Source organism: Amblyomma americanum, chromosome 8 (genome assembly GCF_052857255.1).
Source record: "Amblyomma americanum isolate KBUSLIRL-KWMA chromosome 8, ASM5285725v1, whole genome shotgun sequence".
Classification (NCBI taxonomy): Eukaryota; Metazoa; Arthropoda; class Arachnida; order Ixodida; family Ixodidae; genus Amblyomma; species Amblyomma americanum.
Genome location: NC_135504.1, coordinates 78,405,179 through 78,426,127, shown reverse-complemented (window position 1 = coordinate 78,426,127; position 20,949 = coordinate 78,405,179). Strand labels below are relative to the sequence as shown.

The 20,949-nt window shown below is 46.1% G+C and overlaps 1 pseudogene; it reads left to right on the top strand.

Moving 5' to 3' along the window:
• LOC144102524 (CLIP-associating protein 1-B-like) overlaps positions 1-17,637 on the top strand; it is a 59,861-nt pseudogene extending 42,224 nt beyond the window's left edge.
• The last annotated feature ends 3,312 nt before the right edge of the window (positions 17,638-20,949 follow it).

The following is a 20,949-nucleotide window of genomic DNA, read 5'->3' as shown; positions in this document are numbered from 1 at the left end:
AAAGCTGACGTGGCAAAAACAAAAATCGTGTCTTGCCTCACTGCCTTCCATGCGTCTGAAGCATTCCGACAGCAGACCGAAAGTGAATTGTGTAGCCTTTGCTGTTTTCCGCGCAGAGCATTATATGGTTTAGTAACCACGAAAGGTACAAAAGTAAGTTTTAGATTTTGGATGACGCCTTGGTCCTTCATTTTGAGGATTGCAGTCGTGTTGGGCGGCATGAATTCCAGCTGGACAGCCTTCAAGTTCTTGATGTGACCATGAGTGGCGCAGTTGTTAGTGAAGAGCACGCCTCGTCTGTTCAGAAGTTCAAACTTCCTGTACAATCTGCGGACGTAACTTTCAAACAGCTGCCGAGTCACCCGTGCCTTTCTGCTGGCTTCGTACAACACTAGCAGCATTGCTTCTTTAAAGCACCTCAGGTTCTTTTATTTTCCGATTACTAGCAAAGAAAGCTTCTCACTGCCAGACATGTTGCTGCTGACGAGAATGGTCAGCCGTTCTTTACTATGCTTCCACCATGGCATGGGTCACCAGCAAAAGCCAGTGTTCTTTCCGGCAACATCTTGTAAAACAAACCAGTTTCGTCGCAGTTGAAAACGTCAGCGGAGAACTGCTGCAACAAAGACTGAAGTTTTCCGTTGCGGTACTGCTCAATTACTGCACTGTTGACGGCGCCGCTCTCACCCCACATCGTCTTGAACTTGAGGTCATTTTGATGTTTAAAGTTCCTCAACCATCCATCACTAAACTTAATCAGTGTCCATTTGATCTGCGAGAGCTCCTGCTTTTTCTTTCAAGGTACAGCCCGAGACCGGCAACCACTTTGCAATCATTGACAAGAGCTTCCTCAAGCTTTGGATCAACACCTTGGCTTGCATTCTTTTTTTGGGCACCAGATGGTTTCTTCGGCCGCTTCCAAGATCTTGCCCTTGTTCTTGAGAAAATCTGAAACTGTTAGCTTAGAAATGCCGAACTGCATGCTGATTTCAGCGTGCGATTGGCCGCTCGTGACTCGCTTAATAATGGCAGCTTTCTTCTCCATCGTTAACCGACGGTACTGTTTTCCACACTTCGATGTCATCGGCGAGGACGGTGAAGACAGATTTGGAGCCATGCAGGCAAGTGAAATCCTCATGTTGCGAACAGTGGAGTTTGCTGACGAGCATCGAACTACATGGCCTAGCGTCGCAGAGCAGACTTGGCATAATAGCACAGCCACGCACCAGGCTAGCCGAACATATCATATGGACTGCACAAACGAAACGCCACCACGGTGCCTCCAGAAACTACAGAGGAGGCGCTGGTGAACATAGCCAGTGTGGCCAGACCAAATCGGTATGCAATGGCTAAATTCGGCTAGTTGTGGTTCAAAGTTGTGATGCGCTTCGGCCGCAAGCCGATTTCCTTCGCAAGAGCGCTGCGCGAGGAGGCAAAGGTCCTTCCGAGGATTTTCCGTCGCGTCAAAAAGTACGGAAAATTGGATGGTGGGCGGTTCGAGCGTCCGAAACTTCTGATGTCCTTATACAGTGATTATATGGGGCCCGTGGTGGTGCCGTGAAGATGTCCGAAATATCAGGCATGTCCGGAAATTTGGGCGTCCGAAAATTTGGTCGTTGACTGTATATGAAGTGAGGCGTGCTATCCAGCATTTCATTGCCCTCCAGATGTGCAAATAGGTCCCACTTTTTAGTTTGAGCCCTGATATTGCCTTTCATGTACTTCTCTTTAATTAAGGCTTCAAAAAAGGGGATGTGCAAATATGCAAAGATTTTGCGAACTTGTCCTAAAACTTTACAAAAGTCATAATGCATAGCTTATAATTTGTATTGCTGCCTACACGTCTACCTCCCCCAACTCACGCTACTTGCTGGCCAAAAAAAGTTTATCCCTAAAATAAGACTGATACCCCCTTCCACGCCGCCCCACATTCTGTAGTTCCCTGCAGGATCACTTGACTGCACGTGTGCAGCTCAAAGCAATAAACACGCAACGATATAATCGCAAAGCCAGCAGTCAGAGATAAACGGAGATAAAGAAGGATAAAAAGGCGCCCTCGCATGTGGCCTTACTGACTAGGGGCAAACCGAGCGGGAAATGGTTTGGTAGTTTCGGACTCCGGCATATGCCAGAGGTTACCAGAAATTTTCTCTCGCAAATTGCTATTGTTCGTCCGGGAAAGCAAGTCAGCGTGAGCGGGCAGGGTGAAAGCTGTACAATTTGTGCCTTTGCCACTCACACCTTTCGCAGCTGCACACAATGGCACGGCCATGCCGATCTTCTCAACCCTCTCTTGCGCGCACCCGCATGCATGCTGCACAGCAGGGAGTGTAGAACAGTTTATAAATGCAGGTAATACATTGGAAGTGCTCAAATTACCTTTTCCCGCGAATCTTCGCAGTGTTTGTTCATTCTTCGAATCTGCCGCCACGCCGCTTTGTCGCTTTGTTTGCGACGCAAGACACGACAAGATGTATCTCGATTGATTGCAGCCAGGCAGAGCTGATTATACGTTGTTCCAGAATGTCCTAGTAATATTCCGCTCTTCATATAGAAAGTTCGCTATCAGCTTTAAATTTAGCACGGCCGACAGTAGCGGCATTCTGTTCGACGACCGCCGAGCGCCTTTGTTGCTACGCTGCTGCCGAGTGATTCAGTCCATTGTGGGTGCAAGTCAGCCCCGAATTGAGTTTTGTTTAGATGCCATCTTCGGTGTCGTTTTGCTCCTTGGATTGCAGTCACCATTTTGTGACGCTATGCTAGGTCACAAATTACACGTGCAGATATGGTGATAATTGACTGGGCCGAGCCGATAGTAGCCAGACTCTTATCACATATTGTGCTTGGTGCTAGGAGAAAGGCCAGGAAGGTAGGGGACATTCTTGTTTGTACTTGTGTAGCCCTTTAGCGGCATGTTGCTTTTTTATGTAGGTTAAGAGAAGGAAGTGAGCAAGAGCAGTTTACCTGTGTACTAAGAATTTGTGTGCAAAGCCTTTGCCACAGCTGTGGCAGGTGCCTTCTGTGCACGAGTCTTTACAGCGATGTTTGTTTATGCCTGCCAACATCTGTTTAGCAGTTGGACTCGAAATGCCGTATGTTTGGTTAGTTGTATCGCTTGTGCTAAGAACAGACAACTGCTAGTTAATTTTTCTCTACATCTTATGTGTTCTGCTTCGCTCATTTCAGCTTGTGGAGGTACATTCGAAAAGGATAATTGTGGATCTTCTACCTCAGATGATGCCAGTTTTGCTGAAGGTAATTGTTGAAAACATTCATCTGTTTTTGTGGCTGTGTACGCTGTCTGATTGGGATGAGCTGTACCCTCTGTCTCAGACACGGTTAACTAGACCAGGGGTTCTCAAACTGGGTTCTGCGGAATCCTTGGAGCACTCTTTGGGATTCTCCAAGCACCTAAGTCCATGCCTGCCTCAACCCAACCTTTCCATTACCCACTTTTTGGGACTAATCACACTGCAATTGTTGATAGCATAGTCATCATTAAAGGGGGACTGGAGTCTTGGAACTTTTTCTTTATTTTTGCACTGAATGCAATAAAAATGCATAGTCTTAATCACTTTTTATGCTGGTTTCAAATATGTAACTACTTTTCTGATATTTCAATTAGTTTTCAAGATATTAGGCATGTTCACTCCTTTGCAGAAAGAGTATAAAAACTGATCAGTAAACTATTTTATTAAAACGTGCTAGATATTAAACTGTACAAGGAAAATAACGTAGGAAGTGCTTTTTTTATTGAAGTAAGGGAATACGTCTACTTTGTCTAGGTAGTGGCCACTGATCCTAATCATGAGAGGAAAATAACTAGAATAAGAATGGAATGGAGCGCATATTGCAGGCTTTCTCGGATCATGAATGGCAGTTTACCAGTATCCCTCAAGAGAAAAGTGTGCAAAAGCTACAGTACCTTACCGGTACTCACCTACGGGGCAGAAACGTGGAGGCTAACGAAAATTAGTTCAACTTGTATTGAGGACGAGTGAGCTATGGAACGAAAAATGAGGCGTGTAACGTTAAGAGACCGGAAGTGGGCAGAGTGGGTGAGGGAACAAATGTGTGTTAATGACACCCTAAATGAAATCAAGGGGGAAGAAAATGGGCTTGGGCAGTGCATGTTATGCGAAGGCATGATAACCGCTGGTCCTGGTCCTTAATGGTAACGGAGTAGATTCCAAGAGAAGGCAAGCATAGCAGGGGCGGCAGAAGGTTAGGTGGGCAGATGAGTTTAAGAAGTTTGCAGGCAGAGGGTGGATGCAGCTGGCAAAGGACAGAGTTAATTAGAGGCATGGGAGAGGCCTTCGCCTGCAGTGGGCGTAGTCAGGCTGATGATGATGATGCGGCATTGGTCATTTTCTACTTATTATTCATATAGATCTCGTGGAATCCTCATACCACTCCTGGCACAGTGGTGCAGCGATTAAGCGATGCACCACAGCACTGCAATGGCAGGCGCTGTTACCGGTGGGGCTTGTGTGACTCAGGTTGCTCTTGTCAAGTATCCTCTAATCATTAATTTAAGTGCCACCTCCCATGGTGTGCTCACAATCCGATAGGTAGGTTGTGATAACACCTCAAGATTAGGCAATCTAGGTGGCCCACCTGCTTCCTAGGTTGCATCTTGGGATTTTTTGTGGGCAATTCGCTCACGATCAGTGACACTGACGATACCGGAGTTTCTGCGACACAAGCCCCTAGCGCTGTCGCATTAAATGTGCGGCCCTTACATGCATTCATACGGTGATTACTTATGGGCCCGTACTTCGATGTTATCACCCAGTGACTATGGCTGTCACAAGAGAAGGCTACAAGCATGTTGCAGTGGTTTATTATCAGCAGAAGTAGCTGTTCAGTTTAGTCTACGTGACGTATTATGACGTTCCTGACAACTGCGCATGCTTTCTACTGGAGGCTCGTGTTTTCTAGCATTTGTGCTTGCTAGGTTTGTGCCCATTGCATTGGGAAATGGACTTGCCTCATGTCCTACCGTAAATTCTCCTAGCAACGAAGTTGGAGGCAGAGGCGGTATTCGTCTGCAGTCATCACGGCATCAAAAACGTATGACACAGTGCAGTAGCAAGGATTGCGCCTTGTGGCGCACTAGGAGAGGCTTGCTTATTAGTTGCAGTGCAACACGTAGGTTACGTAACCTGCTGGCTGACTGCCCGTTTTCAAAGTTTTGAGTTTCTTGGTTGGAGCACGAGCAGGAAAGCGCGCCATACTCAATGCAGGCAAATGCCCACATGCTCGCACCCTTGTCCTGGCTAATAGTTTAGAGGCCCTTACCCAATACTTGCATTTGAGGAGACTTTCACTGATCTCTTGCAGTTAGCTGGCCCACCAAGTAGTATTAGTTGAAGTTGTAATGCCCTGATTGTGGCTTTGTGTCCTTCGAGCATTCTCATACGCACAGTTTGCAAGCAATGGTATAGTATGTGTGGAGTTGGAGATAACTGCCACTATTTGTTAATATTTTAATTATGAGCGAGAGTGGTGGTCAAAACTCTAAGATCACGTCATTTATTACTGAATGTTCTATACCTGATGTCTTTTACAAAAGTGGTCTGCTTAATGGGAGAGAGGGCAGCCAAACTAGTATAAGAAATGTTTTATTTTCCCGATTGCTCATTAAAGCCGTGCCAATTTACGGGGTTCAACTGTATTATTATACATTTTGTTCCGTCGCATTTTTACTCTTTTTGTTAATTTTCATTCCTCTCTCCTCTCAATTACAGGCGTACGATCACAATGAAACTTCTGTTTGGAAGGCGGCAGTATTCTGCATGGTACGCTGCATGGCGTGGTTGGCTCTGAATTGATGAGGCCACACTTGGCTTCCCTTACGGGAGGCAAGGTAGGCTCGGAGCTCTTCTGTTCCTAGATTTTTTCAAGATCAGCTATATTAACTTTTTGCACAGTGTGGCGCAGCTTTGGGCTCTCTTGGTGCGATAGTGTTTTTTTTCTGTTTTCTGTTTTAAGAATGGACTTTGTACCTGTCTTTGGAGCATCTACTGTGTTTACCTGAATGTAGCTCACAATGAATGTACAAACGCATACCGATTGCTCGGACACGAAGGAACCCGAAAAATGGTCCGAAAAATCAAACAGTTCAAAAAATCTGTGAAGTACGGCTGTGAAAATCTGTGAAAATCGGCTTAAAAATGTCACTGATTTTACCTTAAGGCAAATTTCCCTTGCTGGCGATGATTTGCGGCTGTATTTGCCGAAACGTTGTGCTTTCACTGTACACGCTAGACAGCAAAGTCACCATATTTAGTTGGAAGACTTCCTACGCTTCTTTGACGGCCCTCCTGGTACAGCCTTTCCATTGTGTGTGACCTCACATTAACACACTTTCGAAAAAAACAAACAGCACAGGAGCACATACAGGAATACCGGGCACTACAAGAAAAATATGCGAATTGGAGAGAATTTTACACTGATGGCTCAAAAACAGCAGAATATGTCGGAAGCGCGGTTGGACGAGGAAGCTGCCAAAAAATAGTAGGGCTCCCTAACTGCTCATCCATTTTTACTGCCGAATATTATGCAGTCTCTATAGCTGTAGGCAGAATAGTAAAAAATTGCATTCAAAACAGCATAATATACACAGATTCACTTAGCGTGCTCACGGCATTACATTGCAGAAATACAGGCGAACCCTTACTGGTAAACATATTACACAACATAGAAAAAACAGAGCACTGGGACATATAATAAAATTCTGCTGGGTGTCGAGCCATGTTGGAATATACGGTAATGAAAGAGCCGACCAATGTGCTGCACAAGCTCGCAGTCAAGAAATGAAGAAAGTCAGCGTGCCTCATAGCGATTGCATGCAACTAATATACATAAATCTCAAGCCTAAATGGCAGGAAACCTGGGACCATGAAGTAAATAATAAAGTGCACTTGGTAAAGCCTGTACTGGGAGAATGGAAAACCTGTAGTTTTATAGAGGTAATATTATGCCGTGTCCGTATTGGACATACACACCTTACACACAATTTCCTACTAACAAAAGAAGACAAACCTGTTTGTGAAAAATGCGGAGACGAAAATACAGTACGCCACATCTTATTCTCATGCACAGAAATTGAATCACTGAGGAAAAAGTATTTTACTCTATGCTACAAAGAACACGTCCTCTTCACCCAACACTGATTTTAGGTCAAGAGGCACTTATTGATATCTCAAGTGTTTTTAGCTTTTTAAGGAAGCAGGCGTCTTTGAAAAACTCTGAATTCCAACCTTGCGCCTAGCTGCGTATGGTGATACACCTCAGCCACCTTCTCATTCTGAGAACAGGGCGGGGTTTTTTTATTTTTGATGGATTGACAGCCTCGACATCCTTGCCGCAGCAAGGATGGTTGCTGAGGTTTCCCGTCTCTCTTTAAAGCTTTCACTAATAGCCAGTTTTGAAGTACTTTTCTCATTAACAACAAATATGAACTAAAGTTTTTAGGTGTGTACACCACCGAGTTTTTCACGATTGAGCTTGGCGCATGATAGCCTTTGATGCTTATGCGTCATTAAACCCAACACAACAACAGCTTCTTTGACGGACCCGGCAGGGTCATGATGTCCACAACCCGAGTGTGCATTACACCGTTCGTCAAACACACGCAAAAACAAGGCCCTTTTCGTTCAAAGCCGCAAAACTGCCGGGTGCAATCACAAAACGGCGAACAGATTTAACTTCGTTTAGACTGAGCGCCACTCGGTCGACGCGGTCAGAGAAACCCAAGTGATGAAACGGCGAATGGTGAACGTATGAGACCCACCACGGTGGCTCCGTGGTTAGAGTGCTCGGCTACTGATCCAGAGTACCCAGGTTGGAATCCAGCTGTGCTAGCCGCGTTTCAATGGAGGCAAAACGCAAAGGCGCCCGTGTGCTGTGCGATGTCAGTGCACGTTAAAGATCCCCAGGTGGTTGAAATTATTCCGGAGCCCTCCATTACGGCACCTCTTTCTTCCTTTCTTTTCTCAGTCCCTCCTTTATCCCTTCCCGCCGAGATGTGAGATAGCTCCTGCACAATTCCCTTCGCCCAACAACCAATTTTCAACGTATGGGCGGTATGGGACAAGCGATAGCTGCCCGCGGCAACGTCAGCGACAAAAGCAAGTTGACAGTGATAACAATTCGGCTGCCACCTCGAAGTGTCAGAGATAGCAGGGACCTCTACTGGCAACACTGAGATACCCAAAGTATGTCAAGCCAGTCCAACTGCAGCGTAAATCGACCTGAATTCAAGATGGCACCTTTTGCGCCGGCGGAAAGCCGATAAGATGGCAGATTTTGTCCCACAGGCAACTGAAATTAGTCCGAAAAATCGAACCTTCGGACTTTGAAGTCCAAAATATCCGTCGGGAATATGTATGCGCTTCTATGGGGTGAGTTACGGTACCTCATCAAGGTCCGAAATATCCTACAAGTCCTAATTATTGGAGTCTGAATTACCCATCGGCTACTGTAGTAACATGACAGATAAGACTGCAATATACTGAAAGTTTTATGAACGTTTGTGAACAGAAGTAGCTTGGAAATTGGAATTCCTATCTCCCGTCTTTATACAACGGTGGCCAAGGTATTCCTCAGCCACCTTCGAACTTTAATGACAGTTGGCACCACCGTTGCTGTGCAAAGGTTTCACACGTACATTTATCGAGAGAGCCACAGAAAAGATTCTCAGAGAAGGCCAGTGCAAAGATAAGTGCGGAGTCTCGCCATGCTATCACTACGTCAACCATGTGCCTTAGAGACTTGTAAAGTCTCTCAGTTGCCCAACCGAGCAACGAGTCATGCATCCCAAATGTTGCAAGTGGTTGTCCTTGTGGGCATTTACGGAAACTGTCAAAAAATTGTGCGGCTTCTTGCAGAGTTCGATGTGTCTGAAAAATGTGTTAAATAAGGAGAAAAGCAGCAAGAAAGCCTTAACTTCTGCAGTTACAGCAGCAAGCTTTACATGCACCTGCAGAGTATTACTGCTGTTAACATACAATATCGACAAAAATGCAGGCGTTGAGTGTCTGTAAAACTTGAACAGAACGTAGTGAAGGCTTTTAGATCTCACATGTTCTAATGAGCATTCTTCAGGACATTGGCAGGGTGTCTACCAAATTTGAAATCCGTGAAAACCGGGAATTCTCGGGGAATTTGGATAATCTGCAAAAACTCAGGGAAAAATCAGGAGATTTTTGCTTATATCACGGAAAATTAGCTGCTGTTCTACATAAAAGGAATTAGTCTGGGCAGTGTACTCTGTCCTTTATTAATTCGTATATATATAAACGACTTACCTAATAACGTATCTTCCTCTATGCGAGTATTTGCAGATGATTGTATTATCTACCACCATATTAAACCTGCTAACAACTATCTGGTACTCCAATCAGATCTTCTTATTAATGAGTGGTGCAATAAATAGTTAATGACCCTTAACATATCAAAATGTAAAATCATCTCATTCAGCCGGAAACAATTCTAACTATACATACCATATTCAAGATGACTTCCTCTTCCATGTATCCTATTACAAATACCTTGGTGTTAACCTTTCGTCCGATCTTTCATGGTCTTTTCGTATCACATCCATATGCGCTGTGGCCTCAAAGTCATTAGGGTACATACGCCGTAACTTAAGAAATTCTCCTGCTAATATTCGGAAACTAGCATACCTAACATTTGTTCGACCACAGCTTGAGTTTGCTTCCTCCATTTATTCTCCTTATTACAACAACATGGTCACCACATTAGAAACCATTCAAAATAGGGCAGCCCGATCTTTCTTTGCAATCATTAGGCATATGCCGTGACATAGCTTTGCTAACATTATTTCACAAGTACGTGCACTCCAATACATCATGCTCATTTCACCTAGATGTCCCATCTCGCGCATCCAAAAGATTGCACAATCATCTCAGTTTTACACGCATCTATGGTGACACATTAGCTTTCAATTCATCAGCACTTCCGCGAGCCATCAGATTATGGAATAACCTCCCAGACAACATCGCCTCACTGCCTAATCCTGATACCTTCCATCACCAACTCATTGCACATTTCACTGAAGCCATCTTAACATGTTGATGCAATCTCTTTTACATTTTCCGCTACGCATTTCGTTTACTTTTTTCTCTCGTTTTGTTTGTATTTCTGTTTCCAAATTTTGTTGACACTAGTAAACACGCCATGTGCTTTTTAATTTTATTTTTTGTGTGATGTACCCTGGGTCACTTTTTTGGATTTATTTCGGTGTACCTATGTCGACTTTACCTGTACTTATCATGCGTTTCTATTTCAGTGTTCCTATGTCAACTGTTCTGTATTATATTAAGGTGTTTCAAATTCTTTCTGATCATGTATAGTGCCTTGTTTCCTTGTTTTTGTTTGTCCCCTTTTAAATTTGATCTTGATGTTTTGCCGCCCCCCTTACACAATGCCCTACGGGACAGTAAGGTATTTCAAATAAATAAATAATGCTGCCTCGTGTAAACAATGCAGACTGGCATTGCACGGATTGTCCAGTGCGGTGTTACGCATCCTCTCCTCCGCGACCGCTGGCCTCCAACATTGTGCTGTCAAGTGGAGCATCCCAGCAAGGCGGCAAAAAGTTTTGCGGGGCAAGCGGCGCTTCCAATTTCGAAGCATACTATGTCGAAAGCGGACACTTTCCCGCCTTTCACCGGTGCTGTGGCCGATGGCAGAGCACGCGCTTCTTACGGTTTGCACGTGCGCTGTTCGACGGCCAGCTGCCTCCCCTTGATTTTTGTGTCTCCAACTAGGCAGCAGAAAATGTTGTGAGAACTTGTGATGGTCCCAAACGAACTCTTCCTTCCTCCCCTTGATAGAAGCATCCATTTCTGCTGAAGGGGGTGCACGCACTCGATGCAGGCGGCGCAGCTTTGGGAGAAAGAGAAATAGTTCCGCACCTTTTCGCGATATGCCGACGCTAGCAAAGCAACCAATTCTGTTCGTGCTTAGCTGCGCCATTTTGAACTGACATACTCTTATTGACTGCTGTGGTGCCGCAGGCAAGCTGTGTGCGACGTGTGTGTGCCTTCAAGTGCACTTTCGTCCAGGACTGGACACATGCGAATCATTGAGAGTTTGGAGCGTGGATCAGGCCCGTCAAAAGTAACCTGCATACTATGCGCTATGCAGAAAGCAGTCTTCGCTCAGCAACATGGGAAGAAGAGTGGTGACAAATCACGCTGAATTTAAGAAGCACCGACTGGCCATTACCAGAGCCGGAACACCCTCTGTAGCCTCATTTTTGACACCACCGACCACCGTTGTGATCAATGCCAGGCCAGTGCCGTCAGTTTCTGCGCATCCTTCAATGCTTGAACTACTGCGCTTGGTGTCCAACTCGATTGTACAGCAAAGAATATATTTCAGCGTGACTTAAAGGCCATAAATGCTGAAGTGATGTGGTGCCTCAGTGCTATTATGACGCACAGATCACTCCGTGCTAGTGCGGCATCGGCTTCTCTGTTTCCTTTGGTGTTCCCATCATTAGCTACAGCCAAAAAAATGCAGCTTAGCAAAGACAAGGTAGGATATACTATTGTCTATGGCCTCGCACCTTTCCTCAAGGAGAACCTCATGTCGGAAGTAAGACAGGCCTCCCATATCATCATGACGTTTGATGAATCGTTAAGAAAAGTTGCACAAAAGAAACAAATGGATGTATTGGTTCGCTTTTGGTGAGATGCAGAGCAGAGCGTGAAAACGTGCTACTTGACGTCATGCTTTCTGGGGCGCTCGCGGGCGGAAGAATTGGTGTCCGCTTTTAAAACTTCCGCAGATGGACTCTCCCGATCAAAAATTCTTCAGATCTCACTGGATGGGCCAAATGTAAAAATAAAATTTCTCCGTCAGATCAAACAAGAACTTTGTGAATCCAGCGATGGCCATCGTATTCTCGAGGTTGGTAGCTGTGGCCTTCATAATGTGAATGGTGCTTTCAAAACCGGACACACGGCAACAGGTTGGCAACTCGTGGAATTCCTTCGTGCTTTGTACAACTTATTCAAAGCTGTACCCGCCCGATCCGCTGAATACATACGCATAACCAGGAGCAACATTTACCATGTGAAGTTTTGCACAATGCGGTGGCTTGAAAATGTTCGTGTAATTTCAATAGCTAATGGGATTCTACCGTAGCTAAAAATATACGGGGAGTCGTGTTGAAACGAGAACAACCAACTGACCAGCTCCAGTTACTGTGTGTAGCCTGCGAAGCTAAGCTTTATGCTTGGCATCGCGGAACTGCAGCCGTTGCCGGCTGAGTTCCAGGCCTATTCGCCTATGCTTCCATTTCTTGGCGCAGCATTGGAGAACCTTCTGTGATCACTAATGAGTAGAATAGTAAAGAAAGAAGTAATAATGACGCCAGACAGTCCGTTGAAGTTGTTCAAGGTGGACATGGACTGTACTGCAAATGTAGTTATGGCGCCCAAGGTTGTCCTTGGGTTTGCTACGAAGAATGCACTCCGAGAGGCCCCGAAACGTTCAGATCTGGTTATCCTAGTGTTCAGAAGGGACTGTGCCACTTTCGTGAAGAACTGTGCCAAAAAGATCGCGGAGCGGCCGCCATTGAGGTTCAAGCTGGCGAGGCGATTGCCATATCTGGGTCACGCGTGCGCGTTGATTCCCGATCTTTGGGAACGGCGTCTAAATGATGCACTTGAAGTTCTAACAGAGCACCAATAGATGACAGGAACAGAAAATGACGAGGCGATGTGGTCCTACAAGCATGTATGCTACCAAGTCTCGACGCAAGTGGCATTGAAAAATTTCAATAGGAGCACGCATCGGCTGGATGCCCTTTGGGTATGCATCTGTGGTTCGAAGAAAGAACTGTTCACATTTGTCAAATTGATTCTGTCTCTTTCGCATAGAAATGCGTCTGTCAAGCGGAGATTTTCTGTTAATAAGGAATGCCTTGTTGAAAATCAGAAGGAGCAATTTTTGGACGCCCAGCGAATCGTGTATTACACCGTAATGTTGGCAGAATGAGTTTCCAATGTTCAGCTGACCAAGAGGATGCTCGAAATGGTCCGTGGGGTGAACGCACGGTGGAAAAAGGAGCGGGAGAGGACGAGAGGCAGAAAGGGTCGATGCACTGAGGAAGGAACGGAACAGGAAGTGTGCCGCCGCTTTTGTGAAAGAGCTTGAGGTGAAAAAGGAAAGTGTTGGCTGACGCCAAGATGCAATTGTCCCTCATCCAAACGAAAATAAACTCTCTCAAGCAGTGAAACAGCACTGAAGCGTTGTGCACGAACTTGAGGTTGACTTTCCAGTGTTACTTTGAGGTTTGTTGCTCTTTTACTTCTACAAACTAAGGTTTCTATAATCTGCAGTTTGTCTAAATAGACTTGCTGAGAGAATCGCACATGTGATGCTCATGTTCAGGTCCAACACTATTGCGGTTACTATCAGTAGATAGAAATATCTCACATTTAAAAATATTTGTTTCCGCATGCATCCTCCTTCAGATCCCATGTGGGAACGTTCAATTCGATTCGCAGTTCTAGCATTTTTTCGAAGATATTCGATTTGTTATGCATTTTGCTAATCTCTCCCCCTTTTTATTTAATGAAATAAACACTACTCCTTACTATTCTAATAGGATTAAATCGTTGCTTTTATTTTTTAACATGCTTACTTTAGAGTAATACCATCAGGCGGCTTTGTGTCAGCTTGTTTTTGTATAAAACAAAGTGCTGTGTCACTCAGGGAATTTTACAGCTGCACTCAAGGTAAACCTGGAAAACTCAGGGAATTTAGAAACGTCAACTTGGTAGACACCCTGCTTTAGTGTCCTAAGGTCTCTTCGATTTGGCTGCACTCGCTGCACTGGTTCTGTAGAGTTACGCGGTAGTACCGCCAGCGTGCAGCGTCAGTTTAAGTGCAGCTTGGCAGTGGCTGCTTCCAAAATGAATCGTCGAGTGCAGGCCTGGTCATCTCCTAGCCTTGGCGTCGCTACGAAATCAACCAGTTGCGTACGACCGACATCAGCGGATGCCAAAATCCTAAAGAACGTTAAGTATTTCTCAAGCAGGAAATCCCAAGGAAGTGTCGTCATTAACCAGCCCCAGGAAATAGTCATTTCATAGAAAGAAGAGTGTCATTGCATGTATACACGCAGACGATTTACAAATGTGCTGAAATGCCACCCATGAGGCTCGACTTGATTGCTTAGGTTTACAATTACGACGCCATGAACAGTTCACCTCCTTTCAAGAATGAACTGTCATTTCATTTAGAGACTACTGTCGTATCTTCACTCCTTCTACCTACACATGGGCGCCGCCTAATTGCTGCACTACAGCTGCACTTCCACTTTGGACAGTGCAAGCCAGCCAAGAACTCGTGCTGCACCAGTCTGGCACTTTTGCAAAACAAAGACAGAGGTGCAGCGGGCGCACACTGCACTGGCAAAATGAATGCGAAAGTGCAGCACTCTTTGAACTGGTGCAGGAAGTGCATCCAAATCGAAGAGACCTCTAGTGTGCTATTTTCAATGACGAGCTTCTCGCCATGCTGCTGCTGCTTTGATATATGTGATCGGATAGGCCAGTCACTTTACTTGAGTGTTAATGGCTTGGAGTTTTCATTGTGTGACCTATAGAACTTTTCTTTTTGGCTTTATAACGGTATAGCCTTCACAGCTGTCTGTAGACAAGATTCAGTTATGCTAGGAAGTGACTTTTGACTTCTTCTATCACCAGAAAGAAAATTGTTATATTCGAGTAAAAAGGCTAAATGTTAATTTTTCTAGCAGCATTGCATGCTGTTATGATGCTGCATACCAAGCTCCTCAGGTGTGCAAGAACATCTGTGCAGGCCTGGCTGGTAGCTAAGGTCTTCATAGGCAGAGGTTGTTTTTTTCTTGGGCAGGCAGACAAGTGTCATTTTGTAAGCAATTTGGACATCAACATGCACTACGACAACCTTCGATAAAATAAGCAGACCATTCCATCACACCTCCTTGAAATCTTCTCTGCATCCATTCGTCTCCTGCGCAAAATTCAGTTTAACATCCTCTATACATTGGCTAGAGCGTATCTGCACTGTTGGTGGTCCACACCTTGATGTCCTGTTTAACATCCTCGATACATTGGCTAGAGCGTATCTGCACTGTTGGTGGTCCACACCTTGAGTTCCTAATTGCACAGAGCATTGTCGATCTTACTGTTGCCTTGAATGCCCATTAGCCATAGTCGCCACGTTACCCCTACCCAGCCACTCCTTCGTTGAGTGTGTTTTGCTTGCCTCAAACCAGTTGCAAGACCAGCTGGCCCTGGTACGGCAAGCCCGCTTCCAACATAATAGCTAACAACACTAGCTGCACAATTAAGTGTACCCGCTCTCTGAACTTGGCGTATTACACAGAGAAAATTGATGATACTAGGAAATAATTCAACCACAAATATAATGCAAGCGAGAAGTTTTGAGGCCTCACAAAAAATAAAGTATTCTATTATACCAAAGTAGAAGCCTAAGCGAGTGTCTAGGTGCTCATTCTAGAACAGTGCGAACAGGGCACGGACAAAGAAGGAAACGAAGAAGACGAAGAATGTACTATTACAGTCGGCGACCGATTTTTCGGACTCTTTAGGGACCGCGAAAACGACTGAAAAATCAGGCAGTGCAGAAAATCAAATGTTACCGAAAAAAATCACTAACCTATTACCAATATGCCGGAGGAAGGCATCAGTTGTATTGCTCACATTCTAAAGCTCCTGATGACTAAATTTCGCCACGTGGCATGCACGGACGAGGACGGCGACAGCTTTCATGAGCTCGGCCTGGCTGTGCTGCCCTCGGCATGTCGCCGATGAATGCACCGGTTCGGATAAAGTCTAAATGGGAAAGCGAACACGCCGCTACGGGAACTGCGTTGCGCCCGCAGTACGATGAGCCTGGAACGAGAACGCGAAGATGGCGAAACAATAAGAACCGAGAAACAGCTGAAGCTGGCGCTTAGTCGGCGTTGGCCTTCGTCATTAGGCCTAGCGACTATAGAGCCGAAATCGGCTGCGGTGGCGTCTTGTCTGTCATGGAAACGCCAGTTGTTTACGGTGTTACGATGGAAAAGTCAGGGTTGCGTTGCCTTTTCCCGCGGGTACGCTGGCCTCTCTTTGAAATGCACCACCACTTCCTCCCGCGCTCGCCGTTTCCGTGGAGCCGTACGCCTCCCACGCGCTTCGCTGCTACCTCTTTCCGTCTCCAGGACGAATGGCTCGGCACAGATGAGTCTTGCGGTCTCTTACTACTGTTCAAGTTATTGCGGCGGAACATATTCAAAAACAGTACGAATTCAAAACCATGCGGGCGCAATGTACCGACTCACTTGCGCAGAATTTCAGCATCTGAAGTCAAAAGGCTTCCTTTAAGCTTGAATTTAGTTTTGTATGGTCAAGTTTTCGATCTCTCCTGCAGTTTGAATTAATGAGGTTCCACTGTACGCATTATATATGGCGGCTTGGGTATTGGAGGCGAGTGCGAACAAGGCCCGAAAAATAGGGCAGTCAGTTCCAGTGCGTCCGAAATTTCAAGCGCTCCTATACATTGGCTCTATGGTGTCCAATTTTCGGTCGTCGACTGTGTAACTAAATCACAGGCTGTTCAAACAAACTACAGCTGAGGCGCCAAGGACTCGAAAAAAATCTGCAACGGATGCGTCTATATTATTTGAGAGGCAACACTTCAGAAATGAGCGCAACATCATCAGCCACAGCAAAGGCTCCGACGTGGTAAGGCACGCAGTTTTTGACCCAGTTGCGGTCGCAGTCATCGCCGTGCCACTGCTGCTATGACAGTCTTATGTCCTATACCCGTTCACCCTTCTTTCCATTCCCTGTTCCACTCCACTATTTCAGTGACTAGTCTTTCTTTTAAAGCCCATGTCGGCTTCTTTCAACGTTCACAGCCAGCCTCTACTTTCTTTGTGCATGCTGTGTGGCTCCAGGGTCAAGGAGAAGCTTGCTTCTCCTAGCAGCTTTTGAGTCTAGTGGTGAAGGCTACTGTAGCTATGTTAAGGAGCAGCAAGAAAAAAGTTTGTGTGTTACATTCGTACCTTGGTTTCGAATATAATTCGAGTTGCGTTCTGAAAGCGACAAAGTTGGAAAAAAATCGTGTTATATTCGTGTAAATTCAATATGCTTTTTCAAATTAAGGGGGATAAATGCTAACTTTTGGGCAGCATTTGAATGGTAGGAGCACAGACCCTGGTTTATTTGACCTGTCCAGTTAATCTGTTGTTTATCAGTAGTAAATGCCTGCTTTCTTTTCCTTCTTTCTTGCCGCAGTTGAAGCTTCTCAACTTTTATATCCAGAGAGCACAGGGCAACAGCAGCGGAAGCACCCGAGGCTCCCCTTCGAACACGGCGCCTTCCTCAAGCAATCCCTGATGAACATCGCCTAACAAATCCACGCTCCCTGCTTTGCTGGTTAACTACCGTGGCTGTGACCCTGTGCCGAGCATCACTTGCTCTTTCGGTGGAAACGAACTTTCTGTCCATGGGGGCCTCAGGCGCCTACTTTTTTGTCTTCTTTATTAGACTCCAGCATGTGTTTTGTCTTTGCTGCAAGTGAAACGATGATCCAGACTGGTGGCGACCACTCGCACCAAATGTACCTGCTCGTATGTGAGATGTGTTCCAGCTGATTATGCTGCACTCTTGCCTTCCCTTATTGAATGAGGTGTTAAAAAGAGCAAGATATTGTAATTTATTCAAAAGAGATATCTGCTCCTTTCTTGGTTAACAAGTATTGCGATTTTGGACAGTGAGTCACATGGGTCGGTTGCATAGCAAAGACAGTTCTGATAACATTGTGTTCATGCTGACTATGTGACAAGTAGTGACATTGTTAGCAGAGCTGCTACAGTGCAGATTTTTTTATTGTTGCTTTTTCAAGGTGGAGAAATGCGAAAGCAGTGCGATTGTTGCTGCTGCTGCGTGTGACAACTACATCACTTCGGCAATTTCCGGTTAATACACACTACGAAACTTCGTTATATGCGATTGTTTGGGACGAAATACTAGGACACGAAGAACCGCTGCTTCACATTTTTAATACGAAAATTAGTTTTGAGGAAAGAAAAGGGCGCAGTAAGGCACATCTCGACATCTCGTTGGAAACCTTAACCGCGCCCTATGGAAAAATGTAGTCTCAGAAAGGTCCATATGTCATTGGTCCGAAACGCTGTCGCAAGCTAGCCTCCAAATTGACTAAAACATGCGACGTATATGAAACAAGAAATGCTAAGACACGCGGAAAGCACTTTCCGCTCTTGACAAAAGGGGACGCGCGCCCGGCGCAAGAAGGAGAAGGAAATTTGCAGTTGATACTGTGTGCGTGCGCGTGCCTGCCTTGGCGCGAAGAACGAAAAGACGTGGAGCGCGCCTATAAATGAAGGCCGTTGACTGCATTCTGTCAGCCTGAGCCGTCGTTCAAGCCTCAGAGAAGCGCGTCCGCTCGACTCCCGGGAGAACACCACTCTTCCAGCCACGGACCAACGAGCCAAGGCGCGCCAACCTGAGGGACGGCTCCGTCGTATTCCTCAGGTCGTCATACTGTCGCAGTGGTCGGTGAACAAATTGTAATTTATTTTATTTGACTCCCTCGTCTATTAGTGCATTTCAGGTGCATAGCTTTTGCTGTATTGTAATCTCACTCGAGTGTTACTTTGCAGGAGTTGCATTGCATTGTAAATAAATTTGTATGTGGTCGTACGAGTTATAGCGAAATCCTCTGCATCGTCTCTTTGCAGTATAAACTTTGTTTTGTTTATGACCCTTTGGCTCCGACGCATTCTCTGGTTTGCGACCGGAGAAAGCCGGGCACCAAACGACCTACTCCCTGGTCACTTGGTAGCTGGCATCACGCTGAGTTTTCCACGCTGAGTCGAGAGCATCGTCTTTGAGACCGAGACCGCTATCTCCACACTCTCTAAGGGTGACTGGAAATGCACGCATAAGTGCGCGAAAAGGTTAACTATTCTGGCGTCCACGAGAGGACGTTTGATGATTTGTAACCGCAGAGAACGGAGAAAGAGTAGGAAGGGGTTTAAGACTAGATCGTAAACGAGTGTTCGGCAACAGGGCGATACCGTGAGGTACCGCGCTGAATCGGTTAAATGTGGTTCATCGAGCACACATCCTGTACTGCATTTGAAGAGTTCAGGCTAAAATGAATCTCAAGGAGATAGACGAGCTAGGCCTTCAGAAAGGGCTCAAGGCAGCTGAAATTGTTCATTGGGTGGACCAAAAATGTCTAGAGGTTCGAGAAGAGAGAGAGCTGAAAAGAAGACAATAAGAGGCAGTGAAGCTCGCCTTGGAGCAAGGAAGAAAATTTCAAATAGAGTATGCAATCCTTGCGGGGAAGCTTGCTGAAGTCCGGCGTTTGAAGAACATCAGAGAGCCAGTGAAGCTTAGCCCGGAGGGCCGGGTGGAAGACTAATGAGTCTGAATCGTTGGCAACCACGGAAGAGGTTGTAACTAGCTCCACAGGTCAGAGTTTGGTTGTGGAACAGCCCGTTCCTACAACTGAGATAGCAGAGAGTGAATACTAGGCCGGAGTGTGCCACCCTCAGAAAAGTGAAAGTGCAGCTATTAGAACGCAGTAGGCACTAGACAGAAGGCCAACCTGACGCTTCAGTCGGAAGGCACCTTAAGTCGCCTGAAGACGAGGAAGAAAGCTGGAGCTCCACCGAGTGGTCAGAGTACACAACACCTCAGAGTGGCAGTAGTGACCGTGAGAATGCGCGGTCAAACGCCAAAGAGTGCGAAAGCTTCGTCGTAGCGACAGCTGAAAAGAACACATTCAATGAAGGACCGGAAACTGCCCAGAGAGAACCCTCGACCATCGAGGAGGACTTCCTCTATGAGGAAATTTTTTTCTTTGAGGAAGGCGACAGTGCCGTGCAAGGAATGAAGCTCGACTGCACTGAAACCGACGAGCCCAAGAAAGAATCAGAGGAAGGTGAATTGATAACTAAGGAGTAAGAATTTCCAATTGCTTCTGAGCCGTGTTCAGAGCCCTGCGCGCGACCGAGAGTAAGGAAGAAGAAAAAGAAGTAAATGTCGGAAGGAAGAGAAGATTCAGTCCATCACAAACAAAAAGCGACTAAAACAGTGGCTCCATCACGAGAGCGCCAATCTTGTGGAGCTTGTGAAAATGAAACGGGCTTGACCCGAAGAATGCGGAGGAAAGTCAAAAGAAACAGAAGCGAATCGTGCACCGCCGACATAGGTGGAATACAACTGGATGGTCCTCGGAGAAAGGTGAGGAATAAACTAGGATGAAAGAGAACCATGCTATAAAACAGCTGAGCCGGGTGTAAGCGAGCTGCACGAACATCGCAGCAAAGTGAGAAAGAAGTTCAGATCAATGAGCCAGCGCTCAGTAAGGACTCAGTCTGGGGGCGCCGAGAAGAAAGAAGGCATGACAAGCGGAGCCGTCATGAGTGAACTGGCGCTACTTTTGTTCCCAAGAGACGCGCTGGCCGCAGAAAAAGAAGGGCCGGAAGTCTGAGCAGAAACACACAGAGGAGCTTGCCACGCTGAGTTGAGGGCATCTCCTTTGAGATCGAGGCCGCTACACCCACACGCTCTAAGGGTGTCTGGGAGTGCACGCTAAAAGGCGCGAAAAAGCGACACTGGCACAGGCTGTCACGCAATGGTGACCGCGTTCCCACTGAGCAAGGATAGCGTCAATCCCGTGGCCGCTGGAGACTGTGCGAAGTTCTGTAGGGGTGGAAGGGTCGAAGTGCTCGAAAAGAGGTGGGGTGGTGAGGAAAGCAATGAGGCTTGAGAAAGCGTCAGAGTGCGCCCCAAATGAATGGAACGTCTTTCTTCAGTAGATTGGTGAGAGGGCGGGAGCTGCAGCGAAACTGGGGACGAACCGGCGAAAATAAGA